Source organism: Caretta caretta, chromosome 28 (genome assembly GCF_965140235.1).
Source record: "Caretta caretta isolate rCarCar2 chromosome 28, rCarCar1.hap1, whole genome shotgun sequence".
Taxonomy (NCBI): domain Eukaryota; kingdom Metazoa; phylum Chordata; order Testudines; family Cheloniidae; genus Caretta; species Caretta caretta.
The window spans coordinates 12,258,724-12,273,532 of record NC_134233.1 but is presented as its reverse complement, the minus strand read 5'-3'; the positions used below and the strand labels follow the sequence as shown (position 1 = coordinate 12,273,532).

Here is a 14,809-nt window from a genome sequence, read left to right as displayed (position 1 = left end):
CCCCCTCCACCCCACTCTCCTGCTGGTAATAGCTTGTCCAAAGTGATCATCAAGTTGGGCCACTTCCAGCACAAATCCAGGTTTTCTCACCCCCCACCCCCCCACACACAAACTCACTCTCCTGCTGGCAATAGCTCATCCAAAGCGACCACTCTCCCTACAATGTGCATGATAATCAAGGTGGGCCATTTCCAGCATAAATCCAAGTTTAACCAGAACGTCGCCCTGAGTCCTTCTCCATCCTGGTTGGGAAATTAACCCCCCTGCAACAATGATCATCTTTCCCTCTCCTTTCAGAATCATTTGTTCCCTCCTTTCTCTCTGTTAAAAATGTTTGCTGATAAAAGAGACTAGCCATATATTCAATACCCATCAAAGCCAGGGGCCTCCCCCTGTTTGGGGGATGGGTGGTTCCCAGTTGGTAACAGGAGAGTTGGCTGGACCCTTTTCTTTTCTCCAGCTGGCACGGGATGAGGAGGTCCCTGTGAGTGCAGCGTGGTCCAGAAGTATCCCAAACCCCATGACAAAGGGTCTCCGTGAGGGGGGGCTTCCCGCAGTGCAAAGATGTAGCCAACTCTGGGGTGGATCCACGGTGGCCATTATTTGCTAGTGACACAGTATGGAAATTTCTTAGTTATTTTGGCCCTCCATGGCTTCCTTTCTCCTGTTAAAGAGGCGTCCCCCCAGGCTCCCTCTGCCTGTGTGACTGGCCAGCAGGGGGTGGTGATAACTTTCTGTCCACTTGTCAGACACTGTGAGGGAACACTGTTGCTGGGGGGGTGCATGTCTGTGTGGGGAGATTGCAGCGGGAGCTGAAGGGGCACTATGGTAGGGGGAGGCCTCTGGGTGGCTGGGCAGGGGGGACCCTAGTCAGGTTGGTGGGTTCTGGAGGGTTTGGGGTTTCGGGGGGTAGTTCTGATGTGCCCAGCCCTAAGGCTATGGGTCCTGGAGGTGGGTATCGCTGGGGGCCTGTTGGCTGCAGACCGGTGGGGGTCTCTTGGGCAGGTGGGGCACGGGATTAGACGCTGCCTGGTGCTGTGCCAGGGGCTCTGTCTGGGATTGCCCAGCTGGCTCCTGGGACCATTGCCATGCCCAGTGCACAGAGCTGTGGTGGGGCGGTCCCTGGCGCAGAGTGAGGGGTCCTCCTGTAAAGCGTCAGGGGGTTGTGCTGGCCGGAGGAGGGCGTCGCAGGCAAATGGCCTGGCAGATCCTGGTGGAGGGCAGGTGGGGGTCCTAGGCAGGCAATGGGGAAATCCCAGGCAGGCAGTGAGGGACTATAAAATGACTCTACACAAACAGCCCCCCACCCCATTTCTCCTGCCATTTGCAAGAGTAAATCCAGCCATGGGGGAGCAAACAACCCAGGAATGAGAGTTTCCTAGCAAACAGACATGGAGAGGGCACAGGGAAAAGGAGATAGAGAGACTGACAGGGTCCGTGGGATAAAAGAGTTTTGAAAGAGATTTCCAGCTCTCTCATCTGCCCAGACAGATGTATTACTGCACTGTGGGGAGAATCACTTTCCTGTGGACAAGACGAGGATGAGACAGAGGAAAACCCAGTTCCTGACTCCATGTCCGTCCTGCTGGGGTGTGGCTGCCGTGGGGTCAGTGTCAGAGGGAATCCTCGAAAGGGACTCCTTTGGTTCTGCTTTTTTCTGGGATTGCATTCAGATACTTTGTTTTGGGATGCGGGAGGGAGAAAGAAGGTTAAAAGTGTGTCTGTGGGCTTAGCCTGGCGGGAGGGGCCAGGTCTCTGCTGTAATCCAGAGACTGAGCATTTTCTCAGCACGGCAGAATCTCAGATCTTGCTCTGCAGGGAAAGAGCCTGGGGGAAGCGTGATGTGAAATGAACTAATGCCCGTTCCCAAACCTCCACAATGGCCCTTCTCGCCCGGCCAGGCTGCAGAACGACGCTCACGTTTCGTTCCGGTTCATCCCGTCCTCCCATGGGACAGGGGAGCGACATGGCTGCAGAGGAGCCAGCTCAGGTAGAGATTATTGGGGGGGTTCTGATCTGTTCCTGCAGGAGGGAGAGGGACAGCAAATACACGGGAGAGGGGAAGGTTTGCACCGTCTGGTTTGGAGGTTGGAGCGGGGCAGGAAATGCACAGGGTGGAGAAAGGGAGGAGGCCAGGGGGTGGCAGACCTGCTGGGAGTAGTTTAATAAGTGGCCTAGATTCTTCGAACAGATCCATGAGGTTCGGAGGTGGAAATGCTCCAATTTGGTGAACAGAAAATAACCCACGTAGATGGGGCTGGGAAAAAGGACCAGACTCTTAGTGCTGGAGCCTGACCCAACTAACCAGTGGGTGCCTTGAAATATGAAGGGGGAAGCCACCAGTCAGGCTTAGGGGAGATTCTCCTGCCTCATATCCAGCTCCTCACAAGGAGGAAGGTGTTGGGCTTCCTACAAGAGATCTCTCCCTAGACCCTGCTCGGGGCAGCATCTCCGGTCTCAGTCTGTGGCTAGTAGGTGTGTGATGGATCTGCTGGGAGAGAGGAGGGGTGTCTCTTCGCTCCCTCACCCTGGTATTTCCTGGGTGCTCTGAGCGGGGTGGGGGTGGGACTCTGTTGGCTGCGGTCCACCCAGAGTTTCCGTTTGATTGGCTCCTCTCCCCCATGAATAGTGGGGCTGTGAGTGGGGCAGCAGGTCCTGAGTGTGGGGCTCTGGCTCTTTCAGGGGCCGGTGACCTTCGAGGAGGTGGCTGTGTATTTCACCAGGGAAGAGGGGGCTCTGCTGGACCCCGCTCAGAGAGCCCTCTACAGAGACGTCATGCAGGAGACCTATGAGACTGTGACCTCGCTGGGTAAGGGTTCCTGTCCCCTCGGTTCTTGGAAGGGGAACGGAAGAGATGAGGTTCACGCCACCCCCACAATGCCACCTCTGCTCTGTCCTGTTCCAGCATCACCCCAGCATGCCCGTGACACACACACGACCAGAGACCCTCCCCTGCTGCTGAACGCTGTGGGAAGAGAGCACAGGAGCAGAATCGCACAGTGTCAAATATCTCCTGTTTGCAAAAGTAAAACGGGGGGTTAGGTCCAGCATAACGAACAGAAGCTTCCTACCCGTGGCCTTCTCTCAAACCCTGAGCCTTCTCCACCCAGACCAGAATGTGCTTGGGGTGTAAGAAGCAGGCTGCTGGGGTCAGAGTGGCTGGTCCAGGGTTACTGATCACACAGACCTTGAATGGTGGCTGGGGGAATCCAGACAAGGGAGCTCCAGCAGCAGAACATTGAAACTCAGCCAGGATTACAGATGACACAACTCCTCACTGCTCCGGATTGCCCCGTGCATGGGACAATGGCTTCGGTTGCTGGTGAAAATCCTTGAGACCTGGAGAGTTGCTCCCCCCATCCCCATGTGCACTAGCCACAATCTACCTTCTCTGCAGACTTGGGTTTTTGAGTCCCTCATTCCTGAAGTCACATGACCCCGATTCTTATTTTTCACATTCTGCTTTTCTAGACTATTTAGAGTCTGTTGCTTCTGAATGATAGTTTTTAATTTCCCAGTGTTCTCCACAGCCAGGGATTTTCCTACTCCCTCCCATTGCACTGGACTCACTAGGTTCTCTGGTATCTCAGAATGGCCACACTGGGACAGACCAAAGGTCCATCTAGCCCAGTGTCCTGTCTTCCGACAGTGACCAGCGCCGGGTGTCCCAGAGGGAATGAACAGAACAGGGAATCATGAAGTGATTCATCTCCTGTCACCCATTCACAGCTTTTGACAAACAGAAGTTAGGGACACCATCCCTGCCCATCCTGGCTAATAACCAGTCATGGACCTGTCCTCAATAGATTTCTCATGGTGTGTGTTTTTTTTTTTTGTAACCCTATTATAATCTTGGCCTTCACAACGTCCTCTGGCAAGGAGTTCCCCAGGTTGACTGTGCGTTGTGTGAAGAAATACTTCCTTTTGTTTCTTATAAACCTGCTGCCTATTAATTTGATTAGGTGATTCCTAGTCCTTGTGTTCTGAGAAGGAGTAATTAACACTTCCTTCTTTACTTTCTCCACAGCAGACATGCTTTTATAGACCTCTCTCATATGCCCTCTTGTCTCTTTTCCAAGCTGAAAAGTCCCAGTCTTACATATCTCTCCTCATACAAAAGCTGTTTCATACTCCTAGTCCGGGTTTTTTTGCCCTTTTCTGAACCTTTTCCAATTGCAATGTATCTTTCTTGAGATGGGCCGACCACATCTGCACACAATATTCAAGATGTGGGCGTACCATGGATTTATATAGAGGCAAGTTATGTACTGTCTTATTATCTATCCCTTTCTTAATGATTCCCAACACCCTGTTCGCTTTTTGACTGCCTCTGCACCCTGAGTGGATGTTTTCAGAGAACTATCGACAATGACTCCAAGATCCCTCTCTTGAGTGGAAACAGCTAATGTAGACCCCATCATTTTATATGTATAGTTGGGATTATGCTTTCCAATGGGCTGCACTAGGTGCTATCCTGACATCTAGGACTGCTGAGATCCTGCGTTCAGTGATATCCCTGCCCTTCCTGTTCCCTTTCTCCACTGAACCCCACCAGCCCATTCTTAGTGTTCCCAGCTTCCCCAGGACTCTCTCATTGTGTCTGGACCTCTCTCTCTCTCTCTGCAAGAAGCAGTTCCAGGGAGACTTGTCCTCTGTCTGGAGTCTTCAACTTCTGGGACATGGATTTACTTTCTCTGTGTTTTAGGAGATGCTTTGAAATTGAGTGTCTGTGACATTAACCACAGTGCAATCTTGACTGCTTGAACAGCTGTTTCCCCTCAGTTGCCCAAGCTGGGGTGGTTTTACACTGCTTTACTGTGAGAACAGCCACTCCTGGGCAGTTAACACCCAGTCTCCAGCATGTAAGTCGCTGCCAGCTACACAGTATTGAGCGCTGTTAGTCAGCGACTCACGAATTACAGTGCACCACAGGAGAACCCCAGAAAATTCTCTGGTCCCGGACTTTTGTGCATCTTTCACTGTCCAGCACACTACTGAACGACGCAAGGTCATATGAAGTCTGTCATTTCATCAGTGGAAAATGACACGTGCCAGCCTTGTTATCCCAAATGGATTTTCCAACACACTTTAATCCCAACACACTGGTTAGATGAAACAATAAAATGAGATGGCTAGCTACCGGCAAAAAAAACCATATTCATTGACTACAGGTAATGAGGTATAAAAGCCAGAATTGTTTACAAAAGAAATGCAAGATAAAACCCAAACTAACATCTAAGTTAACAAGCTAAAACGGATACAAAGCAAATGTTTCTCTCACCATATCCTGAGGCAGGCTGGCTGTCCTTTCAGCCAGAAGTCCCCCTAATTCGCCCCTGCTGCCAAGTTCAGTTTCTTTAGCAGCTGTCATGAGCAGAGGAAAAGGGGGAGAGAGAGAGTCTCAAGCATTTTCCTCCCCTCTTTTTATAATTCAGTCCTTTGTAGGACAAACAACTTCAGTTCTCAGCTGAGTCATGGTGACCGGCTGTCTGTTGTAGATATGAGCTTCAAGTGGTCCCTGTGAAGGAATGTAAATGTCTTCTTCACACCTTCCCCCTCCTGGAGAATGGCAATTTGACCAGCTGCTTGCCTTGCTGTCTCTGAGGAACTGGTCTGAGGGTGTTCCCCAGAATTGTAACTTTTTCACCAATATGATACAGTAAAATCTCATAATTTTACATAGTGTTGCTACACATATTTTAACAGGAGGATAATATTCTATAGATTATGCATTTTCAAATGATACCTCAAACGAGCCATACTATGTAAATAATTGATCATAGTTTTCTAGAAGAGTGAACGTAGGGGTTGTGACAGGGTCAGGCCAGATGGCTAAGTAGGTCCCTTTTCCTTGGGTAAAGTAACAGAACAATCAGGAACCTTCTGGAGACCAGTAAGACAGGCTGATTAGAACACCTGCAACCAATCAAGAAGCTACTTGAATCAATTGAGGCAGGCTAATCAGGGCACCTGGGTTTTAAAAAGGAGCTCACCTCAGTTAGTGAGGTGCGTGTGAGGAGCTGGGAGCAAGGGGCGCGAGGAGCTGAGAGTGAGACCATGGACTGTTGGAGGACTGAGGAGTACAAGCATTGTCAGACACCGGGAGGAAGGTCCTATGGTGAGGATAAAGAAGGGGTTGGGAGGAGGCCGTGGGGAAGTAGCCCAGGGAGTTGTCGCTGTCGCACAGCTGTTCCAGGAGGCACTCTAGACAGGTGCATTCCACAGGGCCCTGGGCTGGAGCGCGGAGTAGAGGGCGGGCCCGGGTTCCCCCCAAATCCTCCCAACTCCTGGTCAGACACAGGAGTCGTCAACCTAAACTGTGGGTTCAGAAAAACGGCCAAGCTGAGGGCTGCCGTGAAGCTCCAAGGCGAGCAAATCCGCCCATAAGCGCAAGACCCACCAAGGTAGGGCAGGACCTTTGTCACAGGGTACAGACTGTGCCTGTCTGTGTGTGTTCCCAGCGGATATGTGGGTATTTCAATCCCTCATAAGCAGAGTGCTCAGCATCTTCAGGGACCCAGGGAGCTGGTCCTGGGAATTCACTGGTTTACTAGGTGTGACACTGTAGGGAATTGTGAGACACTTTAATAATAAAATACCAATATGATGAAATTGCAATGAATCATGCTAGATATGCCATGTAAGGTGTCAGTGAAAATGCTATGATTTTCCAAGTATGATCATTTTGTTTCTATGTTTTGTACCACCTTTGTGTTGTGAGTTATAGACATGTAGGGTATATCTGTATTTCCAGACTTGTGCAGTGTTTCTGGGTGACACCCCCGGACAGACTGGCATCAGCACTGCCGAGCCTCTTCACTGGCCTGTCAAGGGTCATCAGCTGTACAATGAGCCCATGAAAAGAACCAAGGGGATACAGCTATTGAGTCAGCAAGACATGCAGGGGTATGCCTGTGTACTGAGACCTCCAGGGCTTTTCCATGCCATGTGCTGTGAAGCTTGTGTTTGGGACACAGGAAGTACAAGCCACAATGCAAAGGGAATAGAAAGGGCAGCTGCATCATCTTCATTTTCTCTTCAATCCCTCTTCCTACCTCTGGAGCAACTTCTCTGCAAACTGAAGCCTTGAACAAAGGACTGAATGACCCATCCAAGCTGTGGATGTGTTCCAGACGGACTTTCAAGCCAGGAACTCACCAATACTGTGAAGAACCCGATCTATAGATTTCTGAATGTATCTGACCTTTCCTTCTTTCCTTTAGTTTAGAGACTAAAGGATTGGCTGGCAGCCTGGTATTTTGGGTAAGATCCAAACCTTTTTTTTAAGGTCAGGCTTGACAAAGCCCTGGCTGGGATGATTTAATTGGGGATTGGTCCTGCTTTGAGCAGGGGGTTGGACTAGATGACCTCCTGAGGTCCCTTCCAACCCTGAGATTCTGTGATTCTATGATTCACTCCCCAAGGCACACCAGGTCACACTAAGCACTGAATGTTTTGTTTTTTTTATGACAGAGTCTTATGCAATCACCTGAACTCCTTTGTTTTCTTTCATCTGAGCAGGGTTTCCCATTTCCAAACCTGATGTGTTTTCCCAGCTGGAACAAGGGGAAGAGCCATGGGTCTCAGAGCTCCAGGGTTCAGAGGAAAGACAGACCCTGAGAGCTCCCTGCAAAGGTGAGGAAACATGAAACCAACTCAGAATCTGTAAGTGCCTGAAGGAAACATATGGGATGCCCTACAAAGCCCTTGGGAGGTCACTCAGTTCATTATTGTCTCTAGCAGGGGTCATAACCTCAGGGTAACTATAGCTCATGGCTTCCTGTAGATCCTAGCAGACATCAGGCAGTAGCTTCCTCCCTTCCCCCCATGAATTTGGATGGGATGTGAAGGCTGAATTGATCCCCTCCTCTCTCCCATTTAGGGGAAGTGTTTGGAGGAGTTCAGTTCCTGTTTTTATTTGACCTCTCTCCAGCACTTTTTTTCGTTGGCCTTCCCCTTTCCATCCCTGTTTGAGGTTTCTGTCTCTACCGCAGCAGGTGATGCGATGGCATGTGAGAAAGAGGAGCAGAATTCTCAGCAGGAAGATGCTGGGCAAGTGGATAAACACAGAGCATTATCACAGAGATCGAAAAGGAACGTGTCCAGGAGTCATGAGAGGCCCTATGAATGCCGTGAGTGTGAGAACCTTCAATCGCAGCTCAAACCTTGTTACTCATCAGAGAACCACACAGGAGAGAGGCCCTATGAATGCTGTGAGTGTGGGAAAACCTTCTCTTGTCACTCAGCCCATGTTAGCCATCCAAGAATCTGCACAGGAGATCAACACCATAAAAACCTCTCGGGCTATCCGTACTTTTTTTTCTTTAATACTTTTCCTGATTCCCACATAGTAACTTTTAAAGTTGTTTGAACTGTTTGCAGCACCGTTATCCCTCAGCGTGTCCAAATGAGTGGCCCATTTTTGCCTTTTGCAGTTCACCCTGTTTTGAGGTGGACCCATTTGTCCTTCCTATCTACTCCATTGTCTCATGAATAATTTGAGTGTGCCCTTCCTATCAGGAACCAGGGAGCATCACATCTATACCATTCCTCCTATTGCAAAATTATTGTTCGGAATCACCAATGATTCAGATTATATCATTGCCAGTTGTTCTCACGTTGCTCTGGGTTGTGCTGAAGAGCAGTTATATTGGGAACTTTCCCAATTATATTTAAAGGAAGAGGAGCAGGGGCAGGAAAAGACGTGTCATTTCAGCCTCTGTGACACTGGAAGGAGATGGGGTGACTCAGAGATTCCCTCCTTCCCCATCACTCCAGACCTGTTAACTCTGCATGGCTCAGACAGGAGGGATCTTCATCACATTCTATCCCTCCACTTCTCAAAGTGTCACGTGATGAAGCGTTGTCAAGGTTCCTCCCCCACTCTGAACTCTAGGGTACAGATGTGGGGACCTGCATGAAAACCTCCTAAGCTTATCTTTACCAGCTTAGGTCAAAACTTCCCCAAGGTACAAAATATTCCACCCGTTGTCCTTGGACTGGCCGCTACCACCACCAAACTAATACTGGTTACTGGGGAAGAGCTGTTTGGACGCGTCCTTCCCCCCAAAATACTTCCCAAAACCTTGCACCCCACTTCCTGGACAAGGTTTGGTAAAAAGCCTCACCAATTTGCTTAGGTGACTACAGACCCAGACCCTTGGATCTTAAGAACAATGAACAATCCTCCCAACACTTGCACCCCACCTTTCCTGGGAAATGTTGGATAAAAAGCTTCACCAATTTGCATAGGTTACCACAGACCCAAACCCTTGGATCTGAGAACAATGAAAAAGCATTCAGTTTTTTACAAGAAGACTTTTAATAAAAAATAGAAGTAAATAGAAATAAAAAAATCCCCCCTGTAAAATCAGGATGGTAGATATCTTACAGGGTAATTAGATTCAAAAACATAGAGAACTCCTCTAGGCAAAACCTTAAGTTACAAAAAAGATAGATAGACAGAAATAGTTATTCTATTCAGCACAATTCTTTTCTCAGCCATTTAAAGAAATCATAATCTAACACATACCTAGCTAGATTACTTACTAAAAGTTCTAAGACTCCATTCCTGTTCTGTCCCTGGCAAAAGCAGCATACAGACAGACACAGACCCTTTGTTTCTCTCCCTCCTCCCAGCTTTTGAAAGTATCTTGTCTCCTCATTGGTCATGTTGGTCAGGTGCCAGCGAGGTTACCTTTAGCTTCTTAACCCTTTACAGGTGAGAGGAGCTTTCCCCTGGCCAGGAGGGATTTCAAAGAGGTTTACCCTTCCCTTTATATTTATGACAAGCGTTCTCAGCTGTCTGTGCTTGGAGACGATGCTTTGACTTCTTTAATCCTATATCAGAGTCGCTATGCCTGGAGATGAAAGTGTCAAAAACCTGGAAGGGGAATTCAGATGGATCCCAAGCACCGTGTGATCATTTGGAGTTTAAATCCCAGGTTCCATCAATTGGTAAAGCCACTTCTGGCAAGGGGGCTGTTTTGTCCCCCATTATGGGGGATGCTAGGTTACTAAAAAATTTTTAAATAACCTAACTAATTCTATGGCATGGGGAATGGTCCCCTTCATGATGCAGATGTTGAGGAAATAGAAGTGGGTTTTTTATTGAATTTATCCTTTGTAGGTGCTAAAAAAAAGTGTATGAAATGAAATCAGTGTTGGAAATCTAATAGCTGCAGAAAAATAGCTAGTTTTGAATAGAAACTCCAGCTCTGATAACTAACAGGCCTGTATCCAGTCCCTTGCCTGGAATTGTGCCACCAAATTAAAGAAAAGCTGGGTATATTTCAGGAAGCCATTCCTCACTAACACTGCTGAGATTTTGAGTGCTTTTGTAAAGGATTCTATTTCAGAGAAGTGTACATTTACCCTAACCAAGGCCAAGGATTTGGAAAGAACTGGGGTTGAATGAGTACACGCTCCGTTCTTGGTTTCCATCCCAGTAAAAGAAGCTCTGGTGACCAAAGACCCAAGGAAAACTGTTTGTTTGTACAACTCACTGATTACAGATCCAAAGCATGCCAGGGTTAGATTGAGAACAATCATCCTTCACCATTTGGATCCAAAGAGAGAGAGTGCTTCATAGGACATTCCCTCCTCGTGGATTCCAAACTGGGTGCCTGATTGGGTAATGTCAAAGTCAGATTCAGGACTCACATAATTTGTCAGACCACTCTGTTTATTAGCAAAGCACTTTGCCAATGCACCCAGATATGTGAGCCCCCTGCAAAGGCTCAAGCTAACTTATTTATACAGATAAGCCAATTTAACATAAGAGACAAAAGGAAGCAGAAACTGACAAATATACATACATATCTTACTTGCATACGAATGTTTACCAATCTCCCAGCTCAGTAGGAGCTCTAAGTTAATTAGTTTGAGGACCCATTGTCTCACACTCCTTAATGTTTCTCTTCTTGACAACTATATTTCAACAAACCCTTCAAGTAGCATTTCTTTAATGAATTCTAATTTCAATATAATTCATTCTATTTTCACAGAAACAAGGACTTTCAGGCTGTGGAAATGATGGTAACCAATGAGGCAAGGAACGTGTCCGGTTCCAATTTCAGACTTCCAGATACTCGCATGTTGAGTCCTGATTCTCTGGTTTTGTGTCTGATGCTCCGGCTTCACAATAAAGCTGATGTTGGCACAGCTGCCCCCATGTAGCTGCACTGGTGTAGCATGCTATTACAGATGCTCTAAGCCAATGGGAGAGATCTCTCCCGTCGGACTTCATTAGTCCAGCCCCCTCAAGCTATATGTCCTGCTGACGTAGCGCTATCTACACAGGGCGTTAGGGCTGTGTAACTACATTGCTCAACTCTGGATTTTTCACACCCCTGAGCAATATAGTTATACCGATAAATGCCTTTAGTGTAGGACAGTTTTCTCTTGTGTTTTATGCATTTACATCCCTTCTCCTCTACCTCCTCCTACTTTGAAAGATTAAAAAGTGTGAAAAGAGAGATTTTTTTTTTCCTCGTGGTGCAAACATTCCCACATCGGAGACCCCTTCCACCAACACACATGGCAGAAGAACCAGCGATATATGAACTCAGAGAATTGGTTGGGACCTACGTTGGGACAAACCAGAACTAGAGGAAAGGTTCAGTTGTTGGCAACGGGGATTAAAAGAAAATGAACTCATATGACAAGAATTTGAGCTCTTTGAATATGTTATTGTTTCCAATGAAATTGAATTGATTGGTTAAAGAGTAGGAGACTAATTGTGTGATAATCTGAATCACTTTGTAAAACAAAGTGTCTTGTTTTTTGTTTTGTTAGTCATAGAGGAAGTGACAGCTGATCTTGAAAAGTTAATTTGCTTTAATTTACCCCCTGTAGTGTAAGGAGTTCTGGTAGAAAACCTCACTCCAATGGTGGGGTGGAAGAATGTGTGTGAGAGTGTATAAGTGAATATTGGCCCAGTATAGATTTTAAATTTTTGTGTTTCAAATAGAACTTACTTTGCTTAGTTTCAAATTCTATTTCTAGTGAAAGCAAAGCTATTCGAAGAGACAATTTGTAGAAGTTTTTACAAGTTCTTACACTTAGACTGTAAGGGTCACTGACTTCTCCACTTCTCTAATTTGCAAAGGAAAGTCATCTGTCATAGGATGTGTTCAGCAGGTAGGAAAGTTGCAGTCCTCAACCACCAAGGAAAGGGCTGAAGTCCATTACCTTTTAGGTCAATAAGCCATCTAAAGTCTGGTCTATGCTGAAAGGCGATGTTGACGTAGCCACCTCTCTCAGGGGTGTGAAAAGTCCACTCCACTGAGAGAAGTAGTTAATGTGACCTGAGCCCCAGCGTAGACAGTGTTAGGTTGTCAGAAGAATACTTCCAGTGTTCGAAGTATAGACAGAGCCTGAGACAGACTGATCCCCTATGGGAAGTGAGTCATGACATGAATTCCAATTTTGACCCATTTCCCTATATGTGAGAGAGGTACTAGTATGGAGGGCTGGGCCAGCTGTCCGATCGCCTGGTTCCTCAACTGTAGCTACAGCTCTTAGTACCCATCCACCCAAAGACTGAGAGAAACGGAGAGTTCCAACTGTTGTTATTTTAGTATCTTATTGTTCCTTTCTCTGTTTTTTGTGCTGGCCTTTCTATTATATCAGGGTGTAATGGTATAGCTCTGTTCATGTTGTGACAAAGCTCTGTCCTTGTCTCTATGGGTCCCACGTTTCCTGGTGGATTTTGCTGGCTTCAGAGGCTCACTGTGACCCTCCACATAGCCCTTCTCTCTCTCTAGAGGCAAGGGCCACAGCTTACTGAGCCATCATAAGCCAGCAAGGGAGGTGAGGAGAAGCAACCCTCCCTCGCACAATCTCTGTTTCCCAGTATCCATGATTAATCAGGGAGGGGAGGGGAGGGGGGAGCCCGGGCCCGCCCTCTACTCTGGGCTCCAGCCCAGGGACCCTAAAAGTAGCAGCTATGGTAGCTGACTTTTGGGAAATAGGACGTGTACAATTCCCTGGGCCGCTTCCCCACAGCAGCCCCCACTCAGTATCTCCTTCGCTGTTACCTCAGGGCCTCCTTCCTTGCACCTGATGTGGATTTGCACTGCTTGGTTCCTCCAACAGCACGGCTTCCTCCTGCAGATCCTGACACATGCGCCTCACTGATGAACTGGGAGGCTTTCCACTAGTTCCAGCCAGGCCTTGATGGGCTTCAGGTATTCCAATCAACCAAGCTATCTCCACTGCTTTCTAGAAGGATCTTAATTGGCCCAAGGTGTCTTGATTAACCTGAAACAACTGCCATTTGGTTACCATAGTACCAAGGATTTGTTTAGCCTGGGGCTAAAATTCCTGTTCCTCACTACTTAACTATAGCCGTCTTGCCTTGCCCCGTCGCAATGTGTGACAAAAGCTTATTGGTGCCAATTGGCAAAGGGGTCTCTGTCATTCACAAGCAACTCCTGTCTCAGACCTGACAAATTCACCACACCTAGGACCCAGAGCAGGGGTGGTGGAATCTTCCTTACAGTGGGGGGGCCACCGGCGTCCGAACTGTGACGCCCCCATGACACCCCTTTCCCCCCCAGCCCTCACTCACTCCGCCCCTTCTCCCTGATGCCACCCCTCCCTCGGAGGCCACACCCACAGAACGCCTCTTCCCCGAAGGCTCCACCTGGTTCCCCCCTCCGTCGTCCGTTCTTAGGGCTGCTAAAAAGTGCTGGGCCCATGGCCCTCTAAACCCCCCTCGTCCTGAACCCTGACACACAGCCAGGCAGGCAGCAGTGTGTGTGAGTGTGTGTATGTGACAGAGACTGCTGGGCTGTGCTGAGCCAGTGCGGGAAGTGGGGGCTGATGTCGGGGCTGTCCCGCTCCCCCTGACTCAGGACTGGGGTGTCCCACTCCCCCTGACTCAGTCTGGGGTGTCGCCCCTCCCCCTGACTCAGGACTGGTTGTTTCCAGCAGCTGTCTGAACTTAGGGACAGCGTGCCAACACACTCACTCTTCCACAACACACATGCTCCCCGAACACACACACAGTCTCTCCCCAACACACACACACTCTCTGCCCAGCACGCCCATGGCAGCTGAAAAGCAGCTGGCAATCGAGTCCGATGCCCATGGAACAATGGGATAGAGAAACCTGCCTCGTGTGGCTGCCCACGAGGCATTGCAAACCCTTCCCAAAGCACCCTGCGGCCAGTTGCACAGTGGGATAGCGTCCCACAATGCACTGCTCTCTGTGGCGATCCAAGAGCTGCTAGCCTGGATGCGCTCCGGTGACACAAGCAGCCTAGTGTGGACATGCAACAGCGGCTTAATTAAAACGCTTTAACTAAAGCAGCATAACTCTGTCGTGTAGACGTAGCCTGGCTCCCACTGGGGCCAAGGATGCTCAGGCACTGAAACTAAAGAGCCACAACTTCCTCCGTAGTTGGCAGGATTCAAACCTGCACAGGGAGACCCCCCCCAAGGGATTTCGAATCCACCACCTTAACCACTCAGCCACAACTACTTGCTTTATAGAGCGCTCTCATGACACTCTAGTTCTTTTCTCACTGAGTGATCGTTTCCAATTGTTTCCTCAGACCAGCATCCACAACACACTCACTGCTGTGCTGTTGTGTAAGTGTGCCCAGGGCTGAACAAGAATTCCTGCTCGTTTCCCTTCTGGCTGGAGCATGAGGAGACTGTGTTTGTGGCCAGTGACGTCGCTGTAGATTGTTGTAAAATTCCTGCCTCGATAATTCAGACAGTCCCTTTCCCGTCATATCCCCAGTACATCAGTGACTGTAATAGCAGGGGGCAGGTTTTCTGTGGGGCACAGAGCTTTGCC

At 48.5% G+C, this 14,809-nt stretch overlaps 1 non-coding gene across 1 annotated transcript; it reads right to left on the bottom strand.

Annotated features, from left to right (window-relative positions):
• Window positions 1–14,402: 14,402 nt before the first annotated feature.
• On the bottom strand, window positions 14,403–14,488 carry TRNAS-CGA (transfer RNA serine (anticodon CGA)). The gene has a single exon. It is a non-coding gene; the product is annotated as a tRNA-Ser (tRNA).
• Window positions 14,489–14,809: the final 321 nt, after the last annotated feature.